The sequence below is a fragment of the Pogoniulus pusillus genome, chromosome 3 (genome assembly GCF_015220805.1).
Source record: "Pogoniulus pusillus isolate bPogPus1 chromosome 3, bPogPus1.pri, whole genome shotgun sequence".
Lineage (NCBI taxonomy): Eukaryota > Metazoa > Chordata > Aves > Piciformes > Lybiidae > Pogoniulus > Pogoniulus pusillus.
This window is the reverse complement of record NC_087266.1, coordinates 331,531-348,492: the sequence shown is the minus strand read 5'-3', so window position 1 is coordinate 348,492 and position 16,962 is coordinate 331,531.

Genomic DNA, 16,962 nt, shown 5'->3' with positions numbered 1-16,962 from the left:
TTGTGATGGGCAGAGGGATGCAACAGGCTGTGACACTGTTCTTACCTGTCAGAAAGGGTCCTTCTTTCTTCCTCACAAGCGTCACCACAGATTGCTCTGGAAGACCTCAGAGAAGGATGGAACATTGATCTGGGTGATGAAATAGAAAGCCTAAGGGCATCCAGGTCTGGCAATCAGGCTGGGTGTAGCAGCAGCTGGAACTGAGGAACTCTCATAGCTAGCAGCCATCACACACAAACCTGCAGCTTCCAGCAGCAAGCTGGTGTCACTGTGCAGAGGCAGAGCTTTGGCCGAGGGTCCCTTCCCACACCTTCCCTGAGCGCCATCCTGTCACAAGAGCCATTGCAATCAATTAGAAAGCTTCAGCCTTTGGCTTGCCCTGGCAGCATTTGCAGGCACTGCCACCTTGCATTGTTGTGACTTCCTGTCTGTCTTCTACTCTGGATGAAGCAGTTAAGCTACAACATACACAAAGCTGCTGCAGGGAGATGCCTTCTCCATGAGCCTGAGTGGTGACACACACACATCCCCTGGCTGCCTGCTTTGCACTGAAGACACATCTCAGCTTGAGCTGTTTTGCTGAACCTCAGTTTGAAGAGCAACCATTTCAGAGTGAAACCTGAGACTTAGGAAAATGGAGAAAGGGAGAGAAGGGAGAAAGTATTCCTGCATTTCATCATGATTTAAATGTCAGTGCTTGCAGTGCCAACCCACACAACCCTTGGCTACTTCAGAACCCCTCCAGAACAGAGCCGCACCAAAAATGCCACCATAAGAAACACTTCCAGCCAAGAATGAAGAAGTATTTCCTGCCAAAACCTAAAAGGCCTCAATTTTAATGTGCAGTGCCACTGAATACTCAACTGTGAGCTAGAGGTCCTCTTGGTGGAAGTAGGTTTCCAACAGCAGAGCACTCATTTGGCTCAGCAGATGATTGAATCCTTAGCTCTAGTAGCTGAAACCGACTGATAAAGCAAATAAAAAGCAGAACAGAAATGAGATGCAAGTTTTTAACAGCAAGGCTAGACTTTATTGCAACTTAAGCGGTGGCAGATGTGCTAGAGAAACAGGAATGTCTTTTGAAGTTAGGAATTTAGGTTCAGAAAAAACACAATAAAAGTCCCTTCCTAGCCTCCATCGTGGAGTGAATCAAAATGGATAACCACAAACATCCATCTCAGATTCACAGCTTCTCCTTGCTCTGTGGAGAACATGTCCAGCTGAGCATGGCACATCCACCTGATCCTAATCTTTCATTTTCTATGTTGCCATGCAGGAAATCTGTTTCAATTAGTCATAGATTCATGGAATCAAACAGGTTGGCAGAGAGCTCCAAGCTCATCCAGTCCAACCTAGCACCCAGCCCTGCCCAACCAACCAGACCATGGCACTAAGTGCCCCAGCCAGGCTTGGCTGCAACAGCTCCAGGGACAGCGACTCCACCACCTCCCTGGGCAGCCCATTCCAATGCCAATCACTCTCTCTGCCAGGAACTCCCTCCTAACATTCAGCCTGACCCTGCCCTGGCACAAATTGAGACTCTGACACCTTTTTCTGTTGCTGGCTGCCTGGCAGCAGAGCCCAACCCCATCTGGCTACAGCCATCCCCAGATGGTTGATTGGCCAGGGCTGGGTGCTAGGTTGGGCTGCATGAGCTTGGAGGTCTCTTCCCACCTGTTTGATTCTATGATTTGGTGCAAAGTCCTTTGCTGTGATTTGAGATCATGGATTTTAAGTCCCTTCAGGGATAATAACTCCACCAGGTATTTGAGCATCCTCTTCCAGGCATTGATAAACACTTCACTGAAGATTTTTTTTTTCCTAATATCCAATCTAAACCTTCCCTGGTGCAACTTGGGGCTGTTTGCTCTTGTCCTAACTCTTGTTACCTGGGAGAAGAGACTGACCTAGTCTGGTTGTCAGCTAGACCTCACTGGTCTAGTTGATTGGCCAGGGCTGGGTGCTAGGTTGGACTGGGTGAGGTTGAAAGTCTCTTCCAATGTGCTTGGTTCTGTGATTCTATGATTTGGTGCCTGGTCCTTTGCTGTGATTTGGGATAGTTTTTTCCTCAGTTCTGAATTTGTTACTGACTTTTATTGTGGGAAACTTTAAATATCTCTTGGTAGCATGTGGAAACTGTGGTTAATCTCTGCTTGCTCTTGGCCTGCCAGTTAGAGGGTGCCCATCAGCCCAGCTTCATGTGTTAGCACACCAAGATGTGCCATGATGTACACAGCCTACCTGTGGGACACGGGGAATATCTGAGTCTAAACTAAACGCAGGCAGCTCTTTGAAATGCCTCCATAAATGCCATCTGTCAAACCTTTCCACACGCCCTTGTGTAAACAGTTGTTTTGTTTGCACTCTGTAACCAGATGTTGCTGTATAAAATCTCTCCCACGCTGGGAGCTGTTGCTGGAGGCTGCGAAGAGCAGGAGCTGTCAGCTGAGGAAACAGCCTTTTGCCTTCCCCTTCTGTCTGCAGCACTTTAGAACTGTTCATCTCTGACTCAGGACGGATCCAGCCTCAATTTACACACCCTGAGAGGAGCACCAGGCTGTGTTTCTACAATGCCCAGTGCCAGCGCTGCCAGTGGCCTCCACTGCTCCCTCTCCCCTTCCAGCTAAATGGTGGTTTAGCCCTTGGGCTGAGGCCAGTGAGGAACTCGTTCCCTTTGCAAGAGCTCTGCCTTGCTGGGCCACCCTGCCCAGGCAGCAGAGTGGCTCTTGCCGCGGACTCCCTCAGGCTGTGCTCTTGGGCTGGCTTCTTCTGTCACACAAAGCAGTAATACCAGAAACGTGGAATGTTTTCCTTCCTGGGTATTCCACTGCAGATGACCTGACACGACACTCTGCACCTTTCCCACCTGCTGCAGAGCTGCTGCTCCTGTCTCCCGTACATGGCTGGAGCTGCTGAGCCACACAGCATCTGAAGATCTACCATGGGGCTGGACTAGGTGTTCATCAGAGGTCCTGTCTGTGGTGGTTTGGCTGTTACCTGCCCCCCACACTTTAGAAGGTACCCCAGCTAACTCAGCCGGCTCTGGGAATATAAATGAAGCTATTTATTTACAGCTGGCACAATATACAAGCAGCTATTTACAATTTATACAGTTATAGACAGAAATAGACAAAGTAAAAATGATACAGAAACACAACTCCCCTCCCAGAAACCTGAGTCCCCAGGAGGGGCTCTCAACCACCCCTACACCTTCCCCCTGCCCCTCTCAACCTTACCCCAGTCCTAAGGAAGAATGGAGGTTCAGCCAAGAGGTTAAGGAGCAAGGTTAGTGGCAGGAGAGGTTAAGGAGATGCAGCTCAGCCCGAAGCCAGCCAGAAAGTGCAGACAAAATGGCCAGAGTGTTATCTAATGTTTACATTCTTCTTCAGCAAGACTCTGAGGGAAGGAGACATCACCATTGTTTTCCTTTTTCAGCCTATCATCTAGTTTTTCTCACCAAAACATTCTAGCTTGCTTCAAACTAGCACACTGTCCCACCCCTACCACTCTGTGATTCTGTGGTGCTCAACCTTCCCAGGCTGAAAAAGTGACATCTGTAAACATTTCTCTCCCAGAAGGACTGTGCTAGTTTGAGCCTAGTTAGAATGCTTTGGTGAGAGCAGTTAGCTTGCAGGCTGTGAAGAGGAAACAATGCTGATGTCTGCTGCACTCATAGGCTTGCTGAGATGGATAAGAACGAGAACCCAAACATGGATAACAGAATTGCTTTCTGGGCTTTGGCTGAACTCTCTCTCACCTAACCTGCCGTCTGTGTGACTAATCCATCTGCTTCCTAACCCCCCTGGCTGACCCTCCAAACTACCTTAAACATAAGGCAAGAGCTGGGGTAAGGGAGAGGGGTGGGAGGGTGGTTGGGAGCCCCTCCTGGGGTCTCAGGTTTCTGGGAGGGCTGTGGTGCTTCTGTATGAACTTTTAACTGGTATATTGCTGTGTGTAGCTGTATCTGTTGTAACTATCTGCTTGTATGTTGTGCTAAGCTGTAAATAAAAAGCTTCAGTCACTTTCCAGAGCCTCTGAGTCCAGTCTGGCTGATTTCCTAAGGGGCAGGGGGGGAGAAGGGAATACCCAAACTGCCACAAGGACTGTGGGAATTTCAATGCCAGCAGCCTTCCTTTTGGAAGCAAGCAGGTTTCCACACACACAGTGATCCCAGCCAGAGCCTGCACACATCTTCTCCTTCAAACTGATGATGTTGCAGAGCTTGGACCACACAGAAGAAGACCCTGCAGGTCAAAGGGAAAGATGGGAGGGGCTCACACAGCTTTTGAGCCCCAAGGGATGAGAAGCCACCTAAATTGTCTGTTGCCTTTGGAGAAGTCAAACCTGGAAGAACAATGTTCTTGCAAATGCTTTTGCTTAAGGAGCTGTGTCTTCAGTTCTGGCTGGTAACACTCTCTTTAGGATTGCTGAAAAGACAAAGTTAATTTGTCGTGGTAGGATCCTTCCAAAGGTGTGGAAATGAAAGGTGGTAGTTGTATGTACAGGCTTGAGCTTCAACAAGGCCAAATGCCAGGGCCTGCTCTTGAGCCACAACAACTCCCAAGCGATGATTCTGAGAGCAAAAGGCAGATCAAGCCACACTTAGGAGTCTCAAGACAGAGGCCTTCCCTCATGTGATGAGTGCAGTGCCCAGAAGCTTTGCTTTGCTGCGAGCAGGCTCCCTTGTGACGGCTCATGGCTGAACCCTGCGCCCTGGTAGGCAGGGGAGATGCTGTAGGCAATGAGAAAGTGAGACAAACTGTTCTGCCACTGCCTTCTGGAGTCCTTGCACCATGTCGTGGACCACCAGCTGCTAGGCACTGCAGTCAGAATGCAGCCTCCTGAGGAGCTAGTTTAGTTCTGCCCAGCCAAAGAATGTGTTCAGGCTCTCTGGGCATATGCCTCTCTGTGATCCTCAAGTAAAAGCAATCTGAACTGATTGATGAGGGAAATTAAAGGGGACATCTAAGCATTTCCTGCAGCTGAAACAGGACATTATTTACTTAATCTTCCCTTACAGGAACACAGGACTCAGATGTCCCTGAGCCCCAGCTCTACCAGCATGTTTTCCAACGTGATCAGCCCCAGAGGCGTCAGACCTGAGTAACACTTAGCCTGTAAAGGCTGCTTCTAGCCACCTGCCAGCCCCACTCGTGTCTGCTGCCATCAGAGAGCAGAGCCTGTCTCTGCAAATCAAATCATAGACCATCCCAAATCAACGCTGTGTACTGTTTTAATTACTGCTGTAGCTGTCCCCAAGTCCCTACCAGAGATTTCTGCGTGGTGTCTGGATGAAGTGGCCCATGCCAAGGCCACCAGTTCAGCCAGGGGGAGAGCTGGCCTGGATTTGAGCAGGTTTGGTGCTCTCTGCTGGAGAAGCCTTACAGACGATTTTTGCTGCTGCTGACTCAGTATTTATACTTGAGACCTGCTGATTTCCAGAGACCTCCATCCCACAGCCTCCAGAGAAGGAGACCCCACAACTGCTCCGGTCAGCCTGCTGCAGGGCTCCAGCATGCTCACACCAAAGAGCTTTTCCCTTCTATTTAGGTGTCACTTCCCGTGGTCTAGTTTGGGCTCGTTGCTCCTTGTCCTCTGGCTGGGCACCCCTGAAGTGAGTCTGGCCCCATACTCTTGACATCCACCCTGCAGCTATTGGTCAGCATTGAGAAGATCCCCATTGATAAGATCACCTCTGCTTGAATTTTCAGAGATCATGTAGGTCCTGCCTCATCATGTTCTGACCAGAAAGCAGAAGAAGGGAGAGGCTTGCACAGTTAGAGGCTCTCTGGCTCTGTGTCAGTTTAAGATGAAATATCTTTCCATGGAGTTCCAATGAAGGGAAATGATTTTGTCCAGCCCTAGACACTAGGATTGAAAATAAGACTTGAAATAGTGAAGGGAAAATGTTTTCTTGGTGTTTCCTCTGGAGTCTGAATTGATATTGAAGGAAATAAGTGGCACAGTCAGCTGGTGACAGGATGTATGTCAAACAAGTCAGAGAAGAGCCATCCTCTGCATTCCTGACTCAGGGCCCCAGTGGGATGGTGCAATGCATTCCCTTTGGGCTTGGATTCATCTAGGAGGAAGAGGCACGGCGTGTGCCCAGGCCTGGGGCTCTGCTGTGCTTGGAGGGTGAGATTCTTCTGCCTTTTCTGAGCTGAGCTCAGTTTCAGCATTTCCATGTGCAGCCAGCTCAGGCTGGAGAGAAATCCTGCCTGTCTTGTGCTGCTTAATCCTCTGTTCTTCATTAGTGCAAAGTGATGCCAGAGCTGCCGTGTCTGAAGCTCCCAGGTTTGCACGGTGCCCTTTTCTTACCTGTCAGCCTCATCTTTTCTTTCCTGGCCCTTTCTGATCTGTGAGTCAGTACTGAGTCAGTGTTGGCTCCTCTGACAACGAACAGTAGAATCTATTCATCTCCTATAGATGTGGGGAAGCAGAGTTGGTCTTTTAGGGGAATGTATTTTGCTGCTCCAGAACAAAAGAGCGCAGCTGGTGACAGAAAGAGGCTTTTTGCCTTCCGTGCATCACCACTCACAGTGCTTGAACTGGAAACAAAGTCATTGTCAGGGCAAAGGGACAGCCAAAGCGGCACTAGGCTGTTCTCAGCAGTGGCCACAATTGCATCTGTTACACTTTTTAATAGGCTAGGGGTCGATGGTTTAATGCATCTCAGGCCACACGGCTGAGGAGCCTGGGTGCTGCCAGCCCCCAGAGTCTTTAGAAGAGAAAGAGGAGCCAGGGGGGATGCAGCAGCCGCAGTGAGACCTCTACTCTCCTGAGTCAGGCTACTTAAAAGGAGTTTGAAGCCCTAATTTTAATGGGTGTTGGGAGTAAATTGTTCCATAGTGAAATGGGAATTCTGCAGTGCAGAAAAGAAGCAAAGGAAGGGAAATGAGCAAAGGAGGTTTGAGAAGCTCTTCTAAAAAAGCTGATAAAAAATAGTGCACACCTAAGAAACCTAAGAGAGACTTTGGTGCTGTCCTGCTTAACAAAATGAAGATGGAGACTCTCTTCTTTGCAATCCAGTTAGCTCTCATCTGTTCCAAGTTTAGAAAAGGGATAAGAGATCTTCTTGGCCTCTATAGCTTGACCTAAGAAGATTCTTTTTTTTGGAGTCTAGTGGCTGTTAATGAGTGTGAGAAATGCACAGGTGTGTGTAAGACTGGGGGCAGCACAAGCATACCACAACACCTCCTGACCTAGTTGAGGATGCCCCTGCTGACTGCAGGGGGGTTGGACCAGATGACTTTGGCATGTCCCTTCCACCTTATTCTATGATTCTAAATTCTTCCATCCTCCTTTGCTATTGCCATCCAGACTACAATTTCTCCATTCAATGCCTCTCTCCTATGCCTCTCATCTTGTTCTTTCCCCTTCTTACCTGATGTGCTAGTTTGAGCCTAGCTGGTATGCTTTATCAAGAGGAATTAGATGATAGGCTGTCAAAAGGAAACAATGCTGATGTCTGCTGCACTCATAGGCTTGCTGAGATGTCTCAGAACAAGAACACTATCATAGGTAACACAGTTGCAGTGGCTCTCTGTTGCAGCTGGTGCCTGTACTTTTCTCCCTGGCCTGCTTTCTGTGTAACTCAGGGGTCCTCAAGCTATGGCCCATGGGCCAGATACGGCCCCCCAGGGTCCTCAGTCCTGCCCGCCGGTATTTACTGTGAGAAAGTCTGCCAAACTGTGAATGATTTGGAGCTGGACTGGGGTCAGCTATTCAGTGTGAGAGCTGATGGTGCTCCTAGCGTGGTGGGGTCCACGGAAGGAGTGGTTGCACACAGTAACAAAGAGATGGACAAACACAGCCATTCATATCCAATAGCCACACACTGCAGCATCCACCGATGAGCACTGGGTTGTAAATCACTGAAGCTGGACTCTGCCATGAAAACTGTGGATTCTTGTCTTAACTTCCTTAGAGCTCATGCACTACACCACAGACAGTCTCAGCAATTTCTGTCTAAGTGTCACCTGTGAAGATATTCTGTACCACACAGAGGTCCATTGGCTGAGTCAAGGGAGAGCTTTGAAACAATTTTATGACTTACTGCCACAGGCTTCTGATTTTATGCTTTCTAAAAACAAAGAAGTACCAGAGCTCAAAGTGCAGAATGGAGATGGCACCTTGTGTTTCTGACAGATGTGATAGAGCTGCTCAGCAGTTTCAATGTCCAGCTTCAAGGGGAGGGGAAGCTCATCTGTGATATGTATTCACCTGTGAAAGCATTTCAAGTCAAATTAGACCTGCTCATTAGCCAAGTGAAGGAGAAAAACTTCTGCCAGCTCCCTACAACTCCAAGCCTGTCAGCAGAAAAACCAGCAGTTGCATTCCCACACAAAACATGTATGGATGTACTAAAAATGTTCTAAAGGGAGTTTCAAATTAGCTTTAAAGAGCTTGGTCTCCATGAACAGGACATGCAGCTCTTCCAGAACCCATTTTCTGTTGACACTGAAACCGTTGATCCGATTTACCCAATGGAATTGGCCCAACTGCAGACCTGTGCCTCGCTGAAAGAGGCATTCAAATCAAGCAGCCTTACTAATTTCTATGCACCTCTGCCCTCAGAGACATATCACAATCTCAGGAACCAGGCACACAGAACTGCAGCCATCTTTGGCAGCAGCTACATCTGTGAGCAGACTCTTTCCCAAATGAAGCATCTGGAATCTCCAATCCGATCCAGACTAACTGATGAGCACTTGCACCGCTTGCTACGACTGGCAGTGGCACATGTGGAACCTAACACTCACCATCTCACTAGCCAAAAGCAGGCCCACAGGCCACATTGCAATGTTGTCTGGTTTTGTTGATCACAGTTGTTCTTCATTTTAAACACTGCATTCTTCTCCCTGTGTTTTGTGCACTACTACAAATAAAAGATGTGCACAGGAATTCCTTCATTTTTTTTCCAAGCTATAGCCTGGCCCTGACAGTGTCTGAGGGACAGTGAACTGCCCCCTCTTTAAAAAGTGAGGACCCCTGGTGTAACTAATCCTTCTGCTTTCTATCCCCCCTGGCCAATCCTCCAAACTCACCTTGCATGTAAGGCAACCTCTGGCATAAGGCAGAGGGGTGGGAAGGAGGTGGGAGGGTGGTTGGGAGCCCCTCCTGGGCACTCTGGTTTCTGGGAGGGCTGTGGTGTTTCTGTGTGACCTTTAACTTGTATCTTTGTCTATAGCTGTAAATATTATAACTACCTGCCTGTATCTTGTGCTAAGCTGTAAACACAAAGCTCCATTCTAATTTCCAGCTCAGCTGAGTCTGGTCTGGGTGATTTTCATAAGTATGTGTGTGCAGGGGGCAGGGAACACCTAAACCATCACATCTGACTACATTCCCCGGTCCAGTGGGCATGCTGGGCAATGCAGATGCCTAGGTCCATCTTAGCTGACAGGGGAACCTACAAAACCTCTCATTCTGGCTCCTTCAGGGCAACCGCCTCTGCAAATAGTGCTGGCTCTTTTGTGCTCATTGGGCCTTTGTGGCTTGAGTTACAGGATGATGTACTCAGGCTGCTGGAGAGGTTTGTGGCACTGGGCTGCTCTGTGAAGAGGAACAGTGTGTCCTACAAAACGGTTCCAAAGAAGTCAGTGTTCAAAAATGGGAAAATCTGCTGCATTGCTTCTCAATCCCAGCTTATCCTGACCTTGCTGCTGCTGCTGTGTGTTCACCTGGGTGATATCCTGATTGGTATCAGGAAAAAGACAACTCTTGAGAGCATCACAGCACGCAGTGGACACAGCTCTGCTTCTGTCAAGGTATGTTTTCTGCTGGCCTGTGCTGAGGGTGAGGCTGCTTGCACATGGTAGCTGATGGTAAGCAGAGCTGACTGGAATCATTCATGCTGTCTGAGCAATTGAAATTCCCCGGATGGATCCTCCACATACAAAGGTCATGCAATTAGTCTCCCTCTAAGTGAGAAAATCTTTCTTCAGGATCAATCTTCAAAACAGTGCAGTGTATGCTACAGCTGTGTCTGCACAGCTCAGTCTGCAGTGTCTCCATGCAACAGCACTTCTCAGGTTCGGGGGAGACAGACACTTTGTGCTTGCTGCTGCTCCGAGCTGCTGCATTCCCTTGCTGTGCTTGCATGAGCAGCAGAGACCTTCGTTATGGAGTCATTCAATAACAACTTAACCTCTTATGCCACGGGTTTAGCCTTCATTTCCCTGCTCCTCTACATCTCTCCTAGGCTGCCCCAAAGAATCCTGTGGGGGGCTGGATATAAATGAGCTGCAGATGTCTTTGCAGCAGGAAGATGCACTTCTGAAAGGCTGCCAGATTGATTTTTCCTGACTGCAAGTAATGACAAGAAATATTTGTTCAATTATGAAAACAACCCAGAGAGACAGGAGAGTCATTGGCCCTTCTAGTCACAATGTCCTGCTTTTCCAGAAGCCTTTCTATATCACATTGCCAGATGTTGAATCTGAGTGTTGATCTAACCCACCTGCAGGCTGAGTGTGGCTCTAACCCACCTGGTGAGATGCTGCGTGCTGGTGACAACAGCAGAAGTGGTGCGAGGGGATGGACTGGGGGAAGTGGTGTCTGGAGGGGCTCCAGAGGGAGTTGCAGCAGGTTGGGGTAAACAAGGAGTGGGAGGAAAGAAGAGGAGGCAAGGGCACACTTTCTGAAGATAGGACAATATCCCCAGGCCTTGATCTCTAGAGGACATGACTCCATGGATGTGCACTGCTGTCATGCTGCCCTCTCAGACCCTTGGCAGGCACTCACCAGCTCCACCTTTCAGGAGCTTGCCTTAAGAGAGTGGGAATGGACCTGTGACAGCAGCACAGGATGACAAAACTTAAGCTTTGAGGTTTAATAGATTTAAGTTCCTCAGCCAGGGCTAGGAAAGCACTTTGGGGGCCTTCATTTTGACAATCTGGGGTGCCAGAAAATTGTTTGAAGAGTCTGAGGCAAATCTAGGTTGGCATTTCAGGATGGCATGCTGCAGCAGCTCTGCAGCCCAGAGAAAGTGACCTTGCTGAGAGCCCCAGCCACGGCACAGGGAGCTGTTTCTCAGCTGGTCTTGGTGTCTGCTTCTCCAAACCTAGAGGAAGCAAGATGGAAAAGTTATTGGAATAGCAATCCCCAACAATGTCACATTGTATGAAGGCAGCTCCAGTCCTGCCACCCACAAATGGTGGCATTATGCAGCGGGGCAAGCTCTGGGTTCTCAATAGAAACCACAATAAAAGCATTGAATGAAAATATGTGATGCTAATTGGTTCAAGGCTTGCTCTGTTTCCTTGTGCTGGCAGCTCCTCCTCTAGCTCAGCACAGATTTGCTGCTTCCTGGGCTCAGAGGTTAGAACAAAAGTGCATTTCTGTTGGTATCGTGGCGAAGGCACACACAGACCTGGCTCGGGGGAAAAGGCATCAGCAGAAGCCCTGGTGAAGGGGATGAATGCAAACACCTGACTTGTGAGGAACACCACCTGCCAGGTATCCAACTCACCTCAGCCTCCCAGCACTGCCCTCGGCCGTGGCAGAGGGGTGAAGGTGGGGCAGGCGCCTGGGAGCATGGCAGCCACAGCGGCAGCAGCGTGGCACGCTGCAGGCCACCGGAGGGAGGGCTGCCTAGGTGGTGGCTGGCAGGGAAGGTTTTCCTTACATGTCCATCCTCTGAACTTGTTTCCTGTGTAAAGAGTATCCATTCTTCTGGAAAAGCAGTTTGTGTCTAACCCACATGGCTGGGAAGGCAAATATGAACACGAAATAGGACATCCCTGGGCAGCAGGGAAAGGAGAAGCCCAGAAGTTTGACTTCCAATGCCACTTTGGTGGGACTGGGCTCCCATTTTCCAGCAGAAGAGAACAGCCACAGTTCACACACAGGCACTGCAGGACAGGTGCTCTGTCAGTGAGATCTGAGTTGGCTGCAAGGGTGGGATTGCTCACCCGACCAGACAGCCTTCCTAGAGATTTGCTGTATTGGTTCTGTTTTCCTTTTCTGATACATCCTGGACCAAGAGTGGAGGTCTCCAAGCTTGCCCAGGAGCACTTGGTGACACTGACATCAAGGGGCTGAAGCAGGTCTTTGTGGAACAAGAGATCCTGCTGATGCTTTCACAGAATCAATCATAGAACCAAGCAGGCTGGAAGAGAGCTCCAAGCTCATCCAGCCCAACCTAGCTCCCAGCCCTGCCCAACCAACCAGACCATGGCACTCAGTGCACCAGCCAGGCTTGGCTGCAACACCTCCAGCCACGGCCACTCCACCACCTCCCTGGGCAGCCCATTCCAATGTCAATCACTCTCTCTGCCAACAACTTCCTCCTCACATCCAGCCTAGACCTTCCCTGGCACAGCTTGAGGCTGTGTCCCCTTGTTCTATTGCTGGGTACCTGGCAGCAGAGCCCAACCCCACATGGCTACAACCTCCCTTCAGGTAGCTGTAGACAGACCTCCCAGAGCTGCCTTGGCCCAAGGCCATTTTCCAAGACACTTTTTTTCCTGTATGAAGTTCACTGAGAAGCAGAAAAGGAGTCACAATTTCTTCATCTAGTTAAAATTCTGGTTGGATTTTCTTCCACAAGCAAAGGCTTGGGCTGGATTTCCTACGATCACAATGCAATGAACTGTCCTTGAAAAGAGAGTGCAGCTCTCTCCTTGGTGGTAACAATGGAACAGGGACTGGGAGAACTTGGCTGCCCCTAGCTGGAGAAGCACAGCGGCCAGCAGGTGAGCCCCAGGTTGGTCAGAGGAGGAGCTGAGTGGATCAATCTCTCTAGCTGTAGCAAGTGCACAACTGCAGTAAAGTTCTCTCCTTTCCCCCCCTCCAAAGGCAGTCTGTGGGAGGTGTCCCAGCCCATGGCAGGGCAGTTGGCACTAGATGGTTCTGATTGGGTTTTTTTTGTTTTAATCCTGAGCCAGTGAAGAAATCCTCTGAAGCCACAGAGCTGTGCTTCTCTGCAGGCTGACCTGGACACACAACAGCCACAGACAGACAGCAGGTGACTGCCCTGCAGCAGAAATCACTGTCCTGCTGCCGCTCTCTGCTAGCTGCAGTCTCTGCTCAGGCTTTGGCTCTAGTTTGACTTGCTTCATCCATGCTCCAGAGAAGACAGGGACTTTGTTTCATTAAGTCCCCAACAATACTGGCCTCTGATCAAGCAATGAAATCTTTCTGCAGGGGCTGCCAAATAACTGAGCTGCTGTTTTGTCTGCCCAGATCCCTGCTCCAAAGCATTTCAGAAACAAACTGGAGCACAGCAAGTTCCATCTCAACACAGGGGAAAACTTCTTTGGTGCAAGGGTGCTGGAGCTTTGGAACAAGCTGCCCAGAGATACTGTGGAGTCTCCTTCCAAGCCTGCCAGGCCATTGTGATTGTGAGAAACCTGATGTGGGGGACCCTGGTTTAGCAGGGCCATTGGACCAGCTGATCTCCAGAGGCCCCTTCCAGCCCCACCACTCCAGGATTCATACAGCTGACTGCTGTGGGAAATCTTCCTGCTGCTCTCTCCCTCCAGAGAGTAGAGCTCCAGGCTGGGACCACCAGAACAAGAAGCAGCTCACACTTAGGCTAGGGAGGGGGTCACTGATGTGAAACCCTCATCTCCACTCAGCCCTTGCTGTCCCAGGCCTCACCTGCAAAGCAGATCATTGCAGTCCTTCAGCTCCATGTGCGGCACATGGCATGGGGCTGGTTTCCACCTGGTGCTCAGGCTGGAGCAATGTGGAAACTCTCTTCCCAATTATAGCCACTAAATTATAGAAGCCAGACAGCAGATGCTGGAAAGAGGAATTTAGCCCCTTACAGCCCCATTCAAGTGGGCTTTAAGCACGAGAAATGATTTTTAAACTGCAGTGAACATCGCCAGATGTGCATTTCAGATATCCAGGTTTCCCATTGTAGCTCACTCAGAGATGTCTTTCCTGGGTAGCATTCTCTGGGCTTGCCTCTCTGTGTGCACATTTTCCTTGTCCTAAATGTGGAATAACTCTGAGAAACTGTAATTCAAGAAAAAATATTTATGCTTCTATATTGTGTAGGAGAGTGCAGGAGAAGATTCTGGTATCAGAACTTGCCGTGAGGTAGCAAAGAAAGAAATTCCTCACTTGAGGGTGCTGAAGCACTGGGGCAGGTTACTCGGAGAGGCTGTGGATGCCCCGTCCCTGGAAGTGTTTGAGGGCAGGCTGGATGGTATTTAGAGCAGTCTGGTCTAGTGGGAGGTGTCCTTGCTCATGGCAGAGGCTTAGCACTGTGTGATCTTCAAGGTCTCTTGCAAGTCAAACCATCCTGTGGTTCTAAAGCCAGGTTCCCATTGCTGTGTCCTGCCTGGCTGTCTTGCAGCCATGCTGGCACTGCTGGGAGTGTTCACATTCCCCTGTGGGCTCCGTAATCTTGGGTCTGTGTTTAAGGATAGTTTACACTTTATTTAGGGGGTATCTTTACACAGAAGATGACTTCAAGCAGCACCTAGAAGAAAGGCATGGCACAGTTGTTTGCATCAGCCTGACCAGACCTGAGCCCATGGCATTTGTGCTATGGCTGCTTTTTACCAGTGGGCTGGTGTAAAGATGCATCCAGGATAGCTACAAAGCAGCTCAGCTCCTTCTGGGGACCTGTGTGAGCTGCAGAACAGGAAATCTGCAGCATGTGTCTGGAAAACATTCACACTGCAGAAAACTAGGACAAACATGCAGGGAAACCAGGGCTGTATGGGGCTAAAGAAAACGGTGGTATCTCTTCCTGGTGAGGCTGGGAACGTTGTAATATCCACTGGTGGGTGAGGGGCTCTCCACTGCAAGCACATGGAGGTACTGTGACATCCTGGCACCTGGAAGGCCTCCTAAAAGGCTCTGTGATGCCAACCTGAAAACTCCTGTGTTCTAGAGACAAAAGTCATGCTCTGTAAGTACATCCATGCCCATGCTGCAGGGATGTCACAGAGAGCACCTGGGGTGCTGCACTAGTGGCAGACGCAGTTCATCATGCTGAGAAGACTGAACTTGCTGTTTGCTGTGGGAATGGAAACTATTCCAGAGTTGTAATTTGGAGATCGCCTCACAGCTGCCACCAGGGGCAAAACAAACTCAGCTTCATTTGCTGCCAGTCACAGGGACCAAGTCTCACCGTCTGGTCTCCTTCACAGACTAGGGAGCAGATCACTCTGGCACAAGCCGTGGTGCCTGTGAAATAAATCAGCTTACCTGCTAGGGCTGCGCTTAGAGCCTCTCATCTCTCTCTGCCCCTACTTCTCTGGTTCTCCAGAGCTTCACTGTTACAGTTCCCAGTTTCTTGACTCTTCCAGCAGCTGGCTTAGCAAATCCTGCCCACTGTGGTGCTGGACACTGCAGCTTTGGCCTCCTGAGGTTTTACCATACTCAAGCTTGTACACTGATGCTATTCCAAGAGCTTTGAACCCTCTGGCTTCAGAAGCTCCTGAGTTTGATTGCTTGTTGAATTATTCTGTTTCAGATGCCTGTTCTAGCTCATGCTGTGCTGCCCTGAATCCCTCCAGCCTTTAATTACACCACAACAGGTAGCTGCCAGGGTGTGCATCAACTAACAGACGCTTCTGTAGCACATACAGAAAAAAACAACAACTTTGAACACCAGCTTAATGTAAATGTATAAAGTCAGGACTTGTCATAATCCAGTGTTAGGAAAGCCCAGCCACAGGGCAGATCTGCAGCACCACCTGCCAGCTCCTGCTCACCCTTCAGTCAGCAGAGAGACTGACAACACTTACGTGTGGGCTGGGACAACGTGTTCCAGAATTCACCTTGGGCCATATGAGACAGTCAAGGGCTCACTCATGTGCACCCCTTGGAAGGTGTTATTTAAAAGTAGAAGGGTTGGTTTGTTTTTTCCTCTTTGTTTGTTGGGGTTTTGTTTGTTTGTCTGTGTCAGGCTAAGAAACACTTTCATGTGTGTTGATAGTACTGAAGCTAAAGATGCTGCAACAGCACTCAGGTAACATCACTGTGAGGCAACTCAGCCCTTCACAAATGCTGCTTAATTCAATGAGTACTGACCTGAATACTTTGTGTGCAGGTCTCCAAGGAGGATTTTTTAGTAGGGGTCAGTGGTTCATTTGCCCTTTTCCTGCTACACCAAGCTACAGGACAACTGAAGGATTCACTAAAATAATTAACACAAAGAGGATGGACTTGTGTTTTGCTCATGGCAGTAAGGGCTTTGCTTTGGTACCTTCCAAACCCATCTTAGTTGAATGGAGGTTTGAGAAAGGATTTGTATTTGGCAGCATGAAGCAGAGTGAATTTGAAAGTGTGCACTGCCCCAGTCCTAGTAGGATCATGCAGGAGAGAGAAGGGGGATCATGATCAGTAGGACAAGGGGCAATGGTTTGAAACTGGAGCATGGTAGACTTAGGCTGCACGTCAGGAGGAAGTTCTGTATAATGAGGGTGGTGAAATACTTGAACAGGTTGCCCAGGCATGTTGTTGAGGCCCTGTCCCTAGAGACAGTCAAGATCAGACTTGATGTGGTCCTGGGCAGCCTGATCTGGTTGGAGGTGTCCCTGCTGACTACAAGGGTGTTGGACAAAAAGACCTTTGAGAGTCCCTTCCAACCTGATGCAATCTGTGAATCTGTGCTGTCTGTGTGAATAGCATCAGTGCCATGCTGGGTGTAAGTGGTATTGCTGGGCATGCTTTGGTCCTTTTGCCTGGCTCTCTGTGTCCTTTGAGTTACGTTGAGGTGCATTGACATGTGTGGCTGATTTGAGTTACATATGAGTTGTTAATGGGCAACATGAGTTACAGCACTCGGTATGTGGGCATAGTGTGCTGCTGTGGCAGAGAAAGCCAATATGATGCTGGGTTACATCAAGAGCATCACCAGCACAGATACAGAGGTCATGATCTCACGCTACTCATCATTTGTCAGGCCACATCTGAAATGCTGGGTCTAGTTTTGGTCCCCGTTGTACAACAGTGACATGGCCAGCCTGGAAAGGCTCCAGAGAAAGGTCAGGC